This window comes from Schistocerca gregaria, chromosome 1 (genome assembly GCF_023897955.1).
Source record: "Schistocerca gregaria isolate iqSchGreg1 chromosome 1, iqSchGreg1.2, whole genome shotgun sequence".
NCBI lineage: Eukaryota > Metazoa > Arthropoda > Insecta > Orthoptera > Acrididae > Schistocerca > Schistocerca gregaria.
In genome coordinates, this window is record NC_064920.1 from 1,078,934,151 (window position 1) to 1,078,950,588 (window position 16,438).

At 38.0% G+C, this 16,438-nt stretch overlaps 1 protein-coding gene and 1 non-coding gene across 3 annotated transcripts in view; both read left to right on the forward strand.

Annotated features, from left to right (window-relative positions):
• LOC126281833 (protein bunched, class 2/F/G isoform-like) overlaps positions 1-16,438 on the forward strand; it is a 511,962-nt gene that overhangs the window by 133,705 nt on the left and 361,819 nt on the right. The window lies entirely within an intron of this gene.
• Positions 6,209-6,281, forward strand: Trnak-uuu (transfer RNA lysine (anticodon UUU)). The gene has a single exon. It is a non-coding gene; the product is annotated as a tRNA-Lys (tRNA).

The window sequence follows — 16,438 nt, forward strand, 5'->3', positions numbered from 1 at the left end:
TAGCAGGAGTATGATGCGAATGCAGATCTTTTGTAAGCGTCATACGGTTGCAAAAGTGCTGATACAGATGTGAGTTAATTACCAGAGTATGATTTCAGCTATAAGTATTAAATTTTTCTACCAAACTGCGACGGAAAAATCCATCGACCGTAACGAACTACGGAATAACACACTGCAGCGGCAAGGCCGCTGGACCGGATGGTGTACCTGTTAGAGTCTGTATTGATTACGCAACAGAGCTCAAAGCTATTCCAGCAGCTGTTTATCGAATGTCGCTAGAGCAACGGGGACAGCCGAGTGGAGAACTAACGCTGGACTGACGAACAAAACTGCTTACATCCTTCACAGATGAATTTTCTGCCGACTGAACAACTCCAAAGGAGGGCCATACCGGTTGGGTGGAGGTGGAGAGGGGGGGGTAACGAGATAGGCCATCGCTGAAGGCACATCCACAGAAGGGGCGCAAAAACTGGCAAAAAGAAACAGTTCCCGTCTTCTGCCTACGAGAAGCGGCCTGTTCACGTAGCTGCCGCCTACACTTCCCGCTTGTATTCAAGAATGAGGACTAGTTGCTTTTCTGTAGGTCTCGAAGGTCAGCGAGCATTGCTATTACATCTGGCGTTGTTAGGCTGACCGATGCAGTCCTTATATATGTGGTCTACGTTTTGATGTTACCGTAGCGCAAATGGAACACTAGAACATGCAAAACATCGGAACAGCGAAGTTTGTATGCTAATGACTGTGCTCAGTGTTTAACCTATGTAGTTCTTGTATCAAATATGTATGGGTGATCGATTTTGTAGGGCTTCATTTGTATTTAACATGCTTGCAAAATTAAAACGAATTGCTAAATCTGTGTAGGAAAAAGGCTAGGGGCAGAGGCTCACCTTACCTCCAAAGGATTCATTGCAGCCGTGCACAGCCCACGGCTCCATATTTGTTTGCGTTATTGAAATGGCCGTAGTGGTGTACTCACAGTGATGGAAAGTCTTATGACTTGTGGTGCGTCTTTCACACAACTCCCACGTCGTCATATAATTAATCTAGTACCTGCTGGCGACTGGACTGAAGAACGTTTTAAAGCGCATAGAACTCTGTGCGTCCTGCACACTGGAGAAGTGTATTCAGATCAAAACTTGTGTCGGGCGCAGCTCCAGAAGTGCGTGCGATAGCACCATTACTGTTTCTGATATGTGTGAAATTACTTCGTAGATACGCCCGGTAGCACCCTGAACTTATTTCGCGTACCGTGCTATTAAAGACGGAGGTTTGTCGTCAAAATTTTTGCGAAACGACAGGGTTCAAATAAGAACAACACGATTCGGCTCAGTTTTTTATAGCATCAAAAGCAAAATTAGAGAAATCCGTGCTCAAACAGATGGTAGCTGACTGCAGGTGCAGTTTTGGGCCGTCGTATAGTTGAACATGCTTTGTCCCCCAAAAGCTTCTAGAGTCCAACCGACGCCGCCCTAACTCGTCGATATCGATAGGTGAAATTAGTCCATCTGTTACTCGTTGCTGGTGTAATTCGGAATAAATTGTTGTATGGTGATGAATTTGCTCATCCTTGATGCTGTCTACTGAAAAGGCCAAGGAAAACAAAATTGGATACTTTGAACACGTTCTTTAATCATGGAGAAGATTGTTACTGTTATGACAGCATACACTGCTACTCACCGTATAGTGTAAATGTTGAGTGACAGATAGGCACAACAAAAAGAGTGCTAAACAAGTAAGTTTTTGGCCAAAAGGCCTTCTTTTGAATTAGACACGCAAATTCACGCAAACGTAACTGATACACGCATGACCACTGCCTGGCTGACGAGACCGTAGGCAGGGAGAGACAGTGGCGGTGTGTGTGTGTGTGTGTGTGTGTGTGTGTGTGTGTGTGTGTCCTTTTGGCCGAAGGCTTACTTGTTAAGCAGTCTTTTTGTTATGCCTGTGCGCGACTCAAACATTTCCACTGTATGGTGACTAGCCATCTGTCCTTTCATAACGCCATCCTGCATTTTCCACTGTACGACAAGAATGTTACATATTTGTTACAGCACTGCCGGAACTGTAAGCCCGGCGGAATCCTCCACCGAATATGTAGTGTGAAGTGAGGAAACTGAATGTTCCTTACATACGTTCCAACATATGAGTTCGACGTTACATAGGCGCTAGTAAAATACGCCCGAAGCTGTAAATATGGATATGGAAGAATATGGAAGTCGTGTGAGAAGACTTCGGGACTGTGTGGAGGTGTCTAAGGAAACTTGTACAGCGTGGTTCAGACGTCCAGGGATGTTGTACACATCCTCCTTACACTCCCGATCTCTTCTCGTGCGGTTTCCATATTTTTGGAGCCCTGAAGAAAGGCACCTATTTGCATTTACGAACAGGTGCACGTCTGTGTACGTTTTTCCACAGAGACAGTGACCGTCATGTTTCATAGTAGGATAAATGCGCTAACAGTTATGACGAATACGTTTGAAGTAATAAACAGTTTACTAACTTTTTCCCCATCTGTCCCGTTTTCGTTTGACTATTCGTTACACTTTCTCGAAACGAGTAATGCTTGCGACTTATTATTGGTATGACCCCTACTGCTATTGTGGCATAGGAAAATTAAAAGGCTGATGATCTGGTTTCGAGACAGATGACAATTTCGTTCTCGCGCAGGAGTTGATGAAACATCTCTGTGCGATTATCAGGAGGAAGCTCTTCGCGGGGCCGTGTCGCAGATTGCTACAAAGCTATGGACGACGCAGCGTGGAGGTTTTCAAAAAGAAAAAAAAAATACAGCTCAGAGGTAGCAGTTCCTACCCACCCCTTTTTCCACGTTACAGTAAGGCAAATTCTTCGACGAATAGATTGAGTTGTCAAGGAGAAACTTGCTCAATTTATCAGATTTTATTTGTCGGAAATTTTATATCCCAGGGTAACCGATCAAAATGTTTTTTGTAGCTTTGTGTACTCCTTTCTGTGCCGAAGACAATCTTAGTGTGGAGTAATGAATGTCTTTTTCCTTCTGGTATTGTAATTATGTACCTCATTGTTCCTTTTGAACTGCAGCGGATTATTTATAACAAATTTCATGAGGGAATAAATACCTGCAAAGCAGTAGTCAGAATACCAAACTACTTAAACAGAAGTCTACAAGATGATCGTGTGTGAGCCCCACATATTATTCTTACTGCAAGTTTTCTCACAATTTTCTTAAGGACGAGTTACCCCTTTCTAAAATGGGTGGTGAGACCATTCACATAAAACCAGTCAATGCTACTTCTTAGAGCATTATTTGCCATTTCTTCTGTTTCTGTACGCATGCTTGGGTCGATTACAGCGCTAGTGTCATCTGCAAAAAGAACTGATTCTGCTTGTTATTTACTAGACTGAAGATTGTTTACATATATGAAGAACTGTAGTGGACCTAAGATATAATCTTGAGAAACTCCATACGTAATTTTTCCCCAGTTAGTATTATGTCCCTGGACTATTTTGCTTTAATTGCTAATTACAGCTTTCTGCATTCTTTTGGTTGGATATGACATATTCATTGGTTGGCTATACCATCAATCCCATAAAACTGCAATGTCAAATGCCTTAGAGAAGTAGCAGGAAAGTCCTACCGGCGTTATTTTATTATTTAATGCTTACAAAATTTGGTGAATGAACGTGTAAATAGCATTCTCAGTACAGCAACCCTCTGAAAACCAAACTGTGATTTGGTAACGATGCTGTTGTTGCTAAGGTGAGATACTATTCTGAAATACATCCTGTTTTCAAAAATTTTGGAGAATGACGACGGCAGTGAAACAAGTCGGTAGTTATTGACATCTCTCTTATCACCTTTCTTAAATAAGGGGTTAACAATTGCATATTTCAGTCTCTCTGGAACAACAAATTTCAAATAAGACTGTGCTTATTACATGGAACAATTTTAGTACTCAATTGGAAACACCATCAAAACCAGATGAGCTTCTATTTTTGAGAGAATGTGTAATCTTAATTTCAGAAGGACAAGTTTGCGACACACTCGTATGATTGAATTTTATGAAACTTACATTTTCAAAATATTGCTGTGATATTGACCTTGAATTGTTTGTCCCTATGCTTTCTACTATATTTAAGAAATGATTATTAAATACATTTGCTATCTGTGATCCGTCATTTATAGTCCTTCCATTCATTTCAGTGGTGATGTTGTTCTGTCTCTTGTTTAACAAATTCCATATAGCCTTAAGTCTGTTGTCAGAAATACTGATTTCTGAATTACGTGCTTTTCCTTTGATTTTTAGTGATATTTCTTAGTTATTTTAAGTAGTTTTTGTAGTGTGCAACTGCTGCAGAATCCCTACTTGTCCTTGTCAAAAGATACATTTCCTGTCACAGGATACTGTAATCCCTCTAGTGAACCATGAGTATTTAAATGACTTTTAGAGTTGTTTTTGTTTAGCTTATGTGGAGACCTATTTCGAACTAATGATATTAATTTATTATTTAATAGATTAAATTATAATGTTGACACTTGGTTCATTACAAATTACATCCCACATCACCTCATATAAACTATTCTTAAAAACATTTGTTCTGGAGTTCGTAATTATTCTGATTTCCACTGAGGAGTATCTGTACTACAAGGCACTTTGTTATTTATCGTAATGAACTGTGCATCATGATCAGAGAGAGCATTTGTTTCTGGGGAAACAGTTGTTTTCTTTGATGAAGCTCAATTTAAGAAAACATTATCTGTTAAGGTTTTATTTAATTTCAGAGTATAAACATTGTTGGTTGTGAAATTATTTATATTCTGGAATACATTCGAAACTGGTTACTTATCACACTGCTGCAATGGAATGGAATAATTTTTAGTGTCCTATTGTCTTTATCCACCCGTGTTGGACTAACAAAATCCTTTTAGAAAAACTACATTGAAGTCACCACAGACTATTAACTCCTTGTTGCTGTCGTGACAGGGAGCAAAGTAACGAATCCAGAGTACGCATAAATAGTTCATCTACTTGTCTCAATGTGTTTGAGCTTTTGTTCTGTTATAATGTATGTAACAACTCCTCCTTTTCCTGTCTTATTTCTGCATTAGTAAGCTGCTAGAGTGTAAACTCCTATATGTAAGATACGTAACCCTGTGATTATGTGGTGCTCAGACAGGCACAGAATGTCTGTGTTTTCAGAGCTCTCTAAATTATCCGAACAGACAAGCAGCTCTTCTTCCTTATTACTCAGTCCTCTAATATTTTGATGAAATAAGCTAACCTTACTTTTCTGTGGAATATTAAGCATTTTATGGAGAAATGAAATCTATAATTTTTTATTTTACATCAAAACTGGTGTCACTGTAGGTGTAGGAACCGTAGATAAATATTTGTGTTTGGACCCGGAGATACCAATATGAACGAGAAAATGAGTATTTACTACGACGCTGTAGACGTTTAACGGCCGACAAAGTATGCGGTAATAATGATTGCAAGGAAAATAGAATACATTGCACTTCACTGAACACGATGCAAATTGGAAGTGATTTGCATAGTCATCTTTTTACCATTATTTTGCTTATATTGCCGCTCCTCTGTTTAAGGTGAAAAAATTCTATACGTTCAGTTTTTTATTTTATTTATTTTATTTTTTTTTCCCCGCACAGATACAGGCTGGAAACTGTTGTAATAGTACAGGAGGTGGGCAATAGTTTTGGCTCGGGGGCCACTTTGTGGAAACAAACGTTGGCGGAGGACCACACCTTTTTAAACGATTGCATGCATTAGTTAACTTTGCATTTCAGGATAGGTATAAATTGTTACGTAAAAATTCTGACTATAGTGGTGATCCACACAAAAGCCCGGACCGCCATTTGCTCGCACCTGGTATCGTACTATCTATGAAAATGTGTGACTCCCGCAAAAGAGGGAGAAAAATGTTCCAGCTATTCGACACGGAAAAAAGTAAAGAAGATAATTTTATAGGCCAGAATAAATAAGATAGTCATGGACACTACAATAGTCGAAGTACGTATAAAATTTGATACAAAATATGTGTTGTTCTACAGAGAACTTATTTCAGTCGGAAGTACAATGTAATGTACTCATACATCCTTAATACTCTATGAAAATGTGATTTTGGAAGAAAAACCATTCTCAAGAAATGGTTCAAACAGAATAAATTGTCTCTGGGACGTTATAATATGTTTCTTTGAGCGTGCAGCCTCGGAGCCCGGATAGCTCAGTCGGTAGAGCATTAGGCTTTTAACCTAAGGGTCCAGGGTTCGAGTCCCTGTTCGGGCGTTTATTTTTTTTCTTGAAATATTTTTCATTCTTCGGTGCGAATGAACTATAGAATCATCAAACTTTCGTCTTATTTCTTTTCCTATTTAATTTACGTTTTCTAATTGAAACAAACCATAAAACATTTCCTAGTACTAGGTTGGTTAAGTTGAACATTTATCAATATCAGTCGAGCTGAACTGATTGTTTCCGAACACCCTAAATTTGGATGTAATGTACAATGCAGTATATTTTGTTATTTACGGGTGAGCAGTATTATTTTATACTTTTAGCTTAACATGCAACCACAGTTTAAGGGACGTATCTTCCAGTTACTATCGGATTTCATGAATATGGTGAAAACGTTACCTTTGTTTAGAGCCCTATAATCATGTGCTTACGCTACGGAAATCAGTGTTTGTGGATACGAGAAACTTGATCATGGCTATCATTGTTCTTAACTGCTTGGGCGTAGAGCGCAGCACTTACACACTGCAATGCGACTTGGCGCAGGTTAGGTTCGACTGGTTGGAGTTCGCGGTGTCGCCGGCAGATAGCAGCACATGGCAGCGATTAGAGGTGCTTGCAGCAGTCGGGGGTAGAGCGCGCTGACAGTCATGGAAACGCTTTTGTAACTACAGACACACAAGGACTGTACCTTCCCGTAAAGTACACTTATATTCTAGTCAGATTATGCTTTTACCAGCAAAGCTGGGTGGTTTTGATTCCTTCCGTTTCATTTTACATATATTTTATATCTTACTTTATTCTTTTCTGGGTAGGTTGGGCCTTGCTTAATCCCAGTGTGAGGTTTGCGAAAAATTTTAGTGGGACAACATTGAAAAAATGTAAAAAAGGTAAAAATCTCATTTTGGAGTTTTTTTCGCGTGTAACTCAAACTACACTCACATCTGCATGACTACTCAACAACTAACACTTAAGTGCATGACACAGGGTTCTTCGGAGCACTTTCAGACTACCGTTGAACTGTAAATTTTTAAGTTTACAGACGGACCACAACCCGGATGCAGCGCCCAGCAGGTCGAGTGCAACAGAGAACTTATGCGCTACTGCTTTTTTAAATTCAGATAAATATGATAGTATAAAATTATTAGCATCTGCTGTATAACAGTTATATTCGTAAACGTATTTATACAATTTCAGCCGCAGGCGATAACATCAATAATAATAATAATAATAATAATAATAATAATAATAATAATGTGCAGAACTTGTCTGAAAAAAGGAAGAATTTTGTTGTGGAATTTTATTGTTTTGTACGTAATTTACTACAGTTTAAGGCAAGAACGAAAAAATGTTTAAGCTTTCGCTACTTTCCGTTTCGCATTATTTGTGTATGTGGGAGTTTTCGCGCTTTGCTGTTTCTTCGGACAAATGTACAACATCCCTAACTCATGTATTGGTCAACGAATTTTCTCGGCTGAAAATCAGGAATTCTTACGTTGCACCCACATAATGACTTACGCTTATTATACACTTCATTGTTAAATGTTCGCTTGAAGTCACGCGTATTTGATTTCGTTACTTTCTCAGGCAACGAATCTGGTCTGGAATGCCCTAGTTTCTTTGCGGATAATTTTTACTAGTAATTCTATTTTCTGTTAGCGGTTAATACAGGTTCAACAGAGTTCATGTTGAAACTCCACGTGAAATCCTATTCCCGTACATTAGACAATCAACTCAGAACACAAACTGCCGTTTGCAGAAATGATTAAATTCTAGTAATACTATCTACCAATAAAGTCAAATTAGGCGCTGAGAGCCATAAGGGCCAAAGCACAACCCCTCCCCCCTTTCTATTTAAGAGAATATCAGAGTAACCAATGAGACAGCTTTTCGTGATGTTCAAATAACAGGGTGATTTACGAAGATCTGAAAAGATTTTTAATATGTTATCCTACAAGTAAAATAAAGAATTAAGTTCATACAAACATGGGTCCGGAAATGTTTAATTACGGAGTCACGGCTAATAAAAGATTTTGCCTGAAATTTAGCAACTTCGCTAATATGAAGCCATCGCGAAACTGTACGAGGTTAAAGTAAAGCACAATTTCCATTTATTTTGTTGTTATTGGTCTGGTGAATCTAATAAAACATGACCCAGACGTGTGTCTGCAGTAGTTTTCCAGAAAATCCAAAGAAGCAAAGATTATTCATCATCATCATTTAAGATTGATTATGCAAAGATTAGTATACAAGTAATTTTGTTTACTTTCCATTAAGAATGTATTTGTTGGCAATCGTTAGTGAGTTGTTTCAGTCGTTTCCTAACCTTAAACGAGTTAGTTTTCTGTATTATTGAGTGAAAGAATATAACAGCAACAGTGTCTTTAAGTGAAACCACATAGTAACTGTCGTAGTTTGCAGATTATTTATAAAATAGGGATGCCTTTCAAATTTACGACATAGGAATACGCCGATATGGTGTTTATTTATGGCAAATGTGATGGTAATGCTACGGCTGCAGTTAACGAATATCGCGTACTTTATCCAACTCGGAGGATTCCGAATACACGAACTATCAGTGGAGTATTTCGGATGTTTCGTGATACATGTAACCTACGTAGCGTTCATAATCAGTAAGATCACTCGACACCTGAAAACGATGATGAGGATATTATGGATGCTGTTCAATGTAGCTCAGGTACCAGTACACGACATATCTCTCAACGATTACGCATCGCACAATCTAAGGTATTGGGCCACTGAAGTACAATAATCTGTATCCTTATCATAAACAAAAAGCGCATCATTTACATCCGCGAGATCCTGCCCTATGCTTGGAGTTGTGCAACTGGTTAAATACTAATCGACAGTTACACAAATACAATGTATTTACTGACGAGCCTCAGTTTACTCGAGATGGTATAAACAGTTTACTTAACGAGCACGCGTAGTCTGAAGCAGACTCACATGCAACAGTGCAACGCAGTTTCCAGCAACAAAATCTGTTCATACACGTGCAGCTAAATGCGTTGAACTCGGCGGAGATATTTTTGAATATTTATTGTCAATATAATGTGAAATTATATGTACACTGTACAAATTCCTTAACGCAGTTTTTTTCTTTTTTTTAAATTCTCCAAAATCTCTGCTGAAAACTAAGTGCAATTGTCTGGAATTTAAAAAACAAATTGGGCCGAGATGTAATAAAAAATTTTGCGAAATTAGTTCTTTGCTTCTCTGGATTTTCTGGAAAAATCTGCAGACACACGTCTGGGACATGTTTTATTAGATTCACCAGACCAATAACAACAAAATAAATGGAAGTTGTGCTTTACTTTAACCTCGTACAGTTTTGCGATGCCTTCATATTAGCGAAGTAGCTAAATTTCAGGCAAAATCTTTTATTAGCCGTAACCCTGTAACTAAACATTTGCGGACCTAAGTTTATGTGAACTTTATTCTTTATCTTTACTTTTAAAATAACATATTAAAATATTTGCATATATTCGTGAATCGCCCTATATGTACACTGTGGGCCTACAGTGCAGATAAACCATAAGATCAACAGATGAATTGGTTATTTATGAAAGGGCTCATGTCACTTTTTTTCTTTTTTCCTTTTCTTCAAATACGAGTATTGTGCCAACATCCACGCATCGTTTACTTATGAAAGGTCTCTTCTCGAACCAATACTTTTCTAGATACAGCCATTGCAAAAATGTGTCTAGTTATGAAACGGGTCATGTCAATGACAAGAGACCTTTCTTAAATAAAGTATCGTTGGTAGCAATGGTCTGGTAACCAGCTGTTTCTGTTTACTAGTCTGTGTAGTGTACAGTTCTATTCCTCTCTCTTCATTGTGATTGTTATTGTTGTTGATTAGTTTCACGTGATATCTTTAACCTAAAATAAATTTAAGAGTTGTTAAGAAGATTTCGTGTGCTCCTAAAAAAAAGTCAGAGACTGGTAATGACGACGTGGAAGGTAATAAACGTAAAAGAGGATTTCACATGATCGAGGTCTACAAAGCAAATCGTATAAAAATAAAGCAATAATCCGTGGTGACGAGTATTTTAATTAGAAATGGACGTTTCTCAGGCACGAAGAACAGGGACAGCATGCTCGTAAGTTGATTTATTTAGTTTGAAATACCTTAGATCTAGACAGTTCTGTAGGTTATGCTTCAGTTTATTGCGTTTTGTTGCTCTACGTGAGCCATAACATGGCCTATATCGTAAAGTCTTACATTTCTAAACTGATTTTAAAGGAAATGAGACTAAGTTATTCTGCATTTTGTAGGTGCAGAACGAAATGTTTCAACAAGTTTTCTGAGGAGGACCAAATTGACATTCTTAGCAGAGACAGAAGCTTTGCAAGCAAATATGAACAAGACATATTTTATCAGTCATTAATAGAAGACCATCCAGTGAAAAGTAGAAGGTCTAGGTTGAAACCTAACCCCACAGATGACAAAGAAGAGGAGTTTACTAAACCTAAGCATTCTGTTGAACATCTGAGCTCATTTACGTTTCACGTTATGGCTGGTGAACAACGAGTTAACGTGTGCAAAAAAGCGTTTCTGAGTTTGTATGACATAGGGGACTGAAAGAGCTAATTTTAAAAGCTGAGTCGCCTAGAGATTTGAGGGGACAACGGAAGAACCATAAGACTTTTCCACAAGATTATACTGACCAAATCAAAGACCACATTAAGACATTCCCCCTAAAAACTAGTCACTACTCGTTGAAAGAAATACAATATTTATACGCAAAACTTAAAATACGGGAAATGCACAACATGGTTTTAGAAAAAGTCATGGTTGTGATGTAAAATATAGCTTTTATTGTAACGTATTCAACGAACATTGTAACTGCCGGTTTGGAAGGCCCCAAATTGACACTTGCTGTGAGTGTGAGATGTTTAATACGCGAATCATAAACCCTCAGCTTAATGATACAGCAAAACGAGTAGCGGTTGCGCAGTTACTCGTGCACAAACGGCGGGTTAGCAACTTTTATACTTCATTACGTGAAACAAAACAATACTGTGCAGGACATGATAATGCTGTGCTTTTGTGCTTTGACTACATGGCAAACATTTCTTTGCCCACAATTCCGGTTCAGGATGTCTACTACCTTTGGCAGCTGTCAGTTTATCCATTTTGTATCCACAAGAGCAGTACTGACACAGCATCCTTTTACTTGTACCACCAAGGTGTTTCAGGAAAGGGCAACAGGGAAGTTTGCTCTTTTATAATAAGTATATCAATGATAATATACCAGAAAATGTTGATGAATCGTACCTGTACAGGTCAATACAAAAGTCACGCAATGATTAGGTTCCTACTTTCTCTTACAGACAGTGGAAGATGCAAAAAGATTGTGTACAGACTGCCCATAAGGGGCCACTCTTATCTGCTCTGTGACAGAATCTTTGGCCTTGCCAAAAGAAAATTAAGGAAATGTGACCGATATTATACAATAAAAGAAGCATGTGAGATGATAGTAATGTGTACAATACAGGAAAAGTTTAGTTTTGATTTGATAAAAACAAAAAATATTTTGGATTTAAAAAAATGGTGGTCTCAGTTCTATAAAACATGTACTGTTTCAGAGGAAACCAAATCTGAAAAGAACGGAAAAAGAGAATATTTTACTATTTCTAACCACTATAAATTCTCGTTCCAGCAGTCAAGTAAAAATAACAGTATCAGCTTTTATTAGTGGAATCCTCTAAAACACATTCAGACTAGCTATCCCAAGCTGTTTCAGACCGTTTGCTTAGCTTTGATGTGGCATCATGCATACATACATAAATCCTTGTTCCATAGATGACATTTCGTAGTGATGTGGAACGTGTCACCTTAACATAAGTTTTCTTTACAACAAAATAAGTAATTTTTTGTACAGTTACTACTTCATATCTAAGAAATCATCTATTGAGTAGAAGGAGTTGTCATTTATAAATTCTTTTAATTTGCTTTTAAATGTTGGTTGGCTATCTGTCAGACTTTTAATACGATTTGGCAAATGATCAAAGATTTTTGTGGCAGCATAATTCACTCCTTTCTGTGCCAAAGTGAGATTGATTCCAGAATAGTGTATATCATCCTTTCTTCTAGTGTTGTAGCTATAGCTACTTCGCTGTTATTTTTGAATAAGGATGGATTATTAATGACAAATTTCATAAGCGAATATATGTATTGCGAAGTCATTGTGAATATCCCGAGTTCCTTAAATAAATGCCTGCTAGGTGATCTTGGGTGGGCTACAACTAATATTCTGATTACACGCTTTTGTGCAATGAATACTTTCTCTCTTAATGACGAATTGCCCCAAAATATGATGCCATATGAAAGCAGTGAATGAAAATACGTATTGTAGGCTAATTTACTGATATGTTTATGCAATAAACCTAATAGCATCAGTAGCTGAACCTAACCGTTTCAGCAGATCATTGATGTGTTTCTTACAAATTAATTTCTCATCACTGAACACACCCAGACATTTTGAGTATTCTACCGTAGCAACAGACTCCCGTTCATAGTATATATTTATCAATGGTATTGTGCCATTTACTGCACAGAATTGTATAAACTGTGTGTTCTCAAAATTTAGTAAGAGTCTATTTGCAGAGAACCACTTAATAATTTTCTGAAAGCCATTATTTGGAATTTCCTTAGCTGGTTCTTGCTTCTTGGGAGTGATCACTATACTTGTACCACCGGCAAAAAGAACTAACTTTGCATCTTCATGAATATAGAGTGGCAAATCGTTAATATATATTAAGAGCAAGAAGGGACCCAGTACTGAACCCTGTGGGACATCATTCTTGATACCTACCCAGTTAGAGGACTCTGCTGGTTTTGTAGACTATCTGTACTGTTAATTTCAACCTTCTGCATTCTTCCAGTTAAGTATGAATTAAACCATTTGTACACTGTCCCACTCATACCACGATACTTAAGCTTGTGTAGAAGAATTTGTTGAATCACACAATCAAAAGCCTTTGATGGATCACAGAATATCCCAATGGGTGATGTTCGGTTATTCATTGGATTTAATATTTGATCAGTGAAAGCATATATAGCATTGTCTGTTGAAAAGGCTTTCTAAAAACTAAATTGACGTTTAGTTGGTACTTGATTTCTACAAACATATTTTTTACAGAAGTCCCTGTCGCCGACAAAATCTTTCACTTTTCTTCCTATGGTGGCATTGTGAGCCGTTTTGCAAAGGCAGGTGACTGGGGGCCTACTGGTTCTTCATTTTTCTGTGCGCGAAAACCAGGCGTTGTATTAAACATAGTAATTCAGAATGTCACGTTTACGGATCGTAAATATTATAGCACCATGAACCCCCAGTGTTACATTGAAGAAACTAAACTGAGTTTCAGGTTCACTCTTCTTCGTCACTGTATCTGTTACACGTTCTGCTCGTGTTACATTTCCACTACCCAAACAATACTTGAGAACAGTGGAAACTGTAAAATACATTATTAGACCTCATTTTAATGTTTATAGTAGGATATGCGTTTCTAATCATAAATATTTATCTAAGGTTCGTACACTAACACTGATATCGGTTTTGATGGAAAGTAACTTCCCAGCACATCCTGCATTCTCTATGCTGGAGATATTAAGCTTGTTTTTCTTCCTGTAAATACTATCGTATTGCAAACCACGGACCAAGAAGGAAATAGTCTGAAATGTCACTGTAGTAAGCTCATATTACGGAAAAAAATACAGCGCATTGAGAAAAAGCAGGATAATTCTATTAACTGATGGACACGATACAGTATATAGCCACAGCATTATAAGCTGCTGGAGCCGGATCACAGCCTAAACCATCAAGAACTGTTTCCGCCATGCGGGGATCACAATTAAAGGAATAAATGTCACCGAAACAGAAGACAATTTCGATGACACTGATGATCTGCATTGCTGCTAGAAATCAGCTGTGACATTCTCAAACACTGCGACTATGAAATGTATGCAACGGTAGATGATGGGTGTGTTACAACCGAAGCGGACCTTGAGTTGAGTGAGGGAGATGAAGAAGAGAGGAAGAAGAAAGAAAGAAATTGCCTATCCTTGCTATGAGTGACGCTTTAGAAGCCATTACAATTGTGAGCATGTTCTATAAAGTTAGGGTAGGAAGAAGTGAAATTGCAAATGGAGTAATGAACAGAATGTAATGTCAGCTTAAGAGAGAATACCGTGTGTAAAATACAACAAGGCTAAATAAATTTGATCTTTTCCATTTGCCACCACAGTAGACTGAAAATACGAATCTCGGTTACAACGACACTCGTTTATAACAACATAATTTTCAAGATCCTTTGAATGTAGTTATAGCCAGGTACCATTGATTGTCTCTAGCTAATCTCTTAACGTGCGTGGGAAAAATGAATACTTAAGTCTTTCCGTACGAGACTTGATTTCTGTATTGCTGACACGTTCCACATAATTACGAAGTGTCGTATTCATGATCTACGGAACAAGTATTAATCTAATCTAATCTTATCTTTTATTATGATCATCATTTCTCCCTCTGTAGTTTGGTGACTGAAATTTCGCGAAAAGATCTCACCGCAACGAAAAACGTCTTTGTTTCAATGACTGCCATCTCAACTCTCTTGGCATATCCGTGACATTCTCTCCCCTATTTCGCTACAATGCAAAACGAGCTGCCCTTCTTGGAACTTTTTCGATGTCCTCCGTCGGTCCTATCTGGCGAGGACCCCTTGCAACACAGCAATAATCTATCAGTGAACAAACCTGCCAATAAAACGTCGTCTTCGGTTTGCCGTCCGTACAACATTATCTTTGTGATCGTTCCATCTTAAGTTGTTGTATTTAGTCGAATTGGGAAGCATTAGATTTGTGTGATGCATCTTGTAATCGAAATTTAGCGGATACCTTTCAGTGCTCATGTTGATGACTTCACACTTTTCCTTATTTAGGGTCAATTGCCAATTTTCGCAACAGTCAGATATCATTTTGCAATTGGTTTTGATCTTCTAATGACTTTATTGAACGGTAAATGACAGCGTCATTTGCAAACGACCTAAAGTGCTCAGATTTATGTACTAAATCGTTATAAGGATTAGGGACAGCACAGGGCCCATAACATTTCCTTGGGGGACGCCGAATATCACTTGCCTTACTCGATAGCTACACACTGTGACTTCCTGCGAGGAAATCTCAGATTTAATCGCACAGCTTAAACTCCATAGGTACCCAGTTTGATTAGAACTCTCTTGTGAGGAACAGTGTCAAGAGCCTCCTGAAAATCTAGAAATATGGAATCAATTCGACATCCTCTGTCGGTAGACCTCGTACTTCGTCGGAGTAAAGAGCTAGTTGAGTTTCAGAAGAACTTTATTTTCTGAATCCGTGTTGGCTGTTTGTCAATAAATCGTTTTCTTCGAGGTAACCAACAATGTTAGAACAATCGACGTTAGTGGTGGTGTTCTGTAATTCCGCAGATACTCCTGCTTCCTTTCTTGGCTACTGGTGTGACCTGTGAAACGTTTCCGTCTTTAGGTAAGGATCTTACATCGAGCCAGCGGCTGTACATTATTGTTAAGTACGGAGCTATTATATCAACATACTATGAAATATATCTAATTGGTATACGTTTTGGACAAGAAGACTTAATATAAGCAGGTGATGTGAGTTGTGCCATTACACCGAGGATATCTATTCCTGAGTTAGTCATGTGGGCAGCAGTTCTTGATTCGAATTCTATATACTACGCAGTCTGATTGCGTCTTGTCACAGGTGTACTTTACAATTGACCAGAATCTCTGTGTCAGATTACGAGACAGTGTTCAACGTCTCCCAATTGGAAATTAAATTACATAAAATTTGCTACACGTTTCACCGTTTAAGCTATTTTCTTTCGCAAACCGTTGGGGCTAAAACTCTAGATGAAAATTGGCCCCTCAAAAGCCCACATTTCCCACTCCAAAACTCTAATTTATTATTAAAGGCTGTCAGTGAAATCCTCCCCAGTTCTCTGCCTAATTTATAACTAAAGGCTGTCAGTGAATTCCTGCTACTTTTCTGCGGATACATTATTTAGGTCGTCTGTGTAGATATAGACGTCATTTTGTAAGAAATACATAAGCCCCAGTTGTTTCATTAAGTCTGATATTGTACAGATACAGTTAGAAAAAATTTGAAATTCAACGAAAAATCTTGAGAA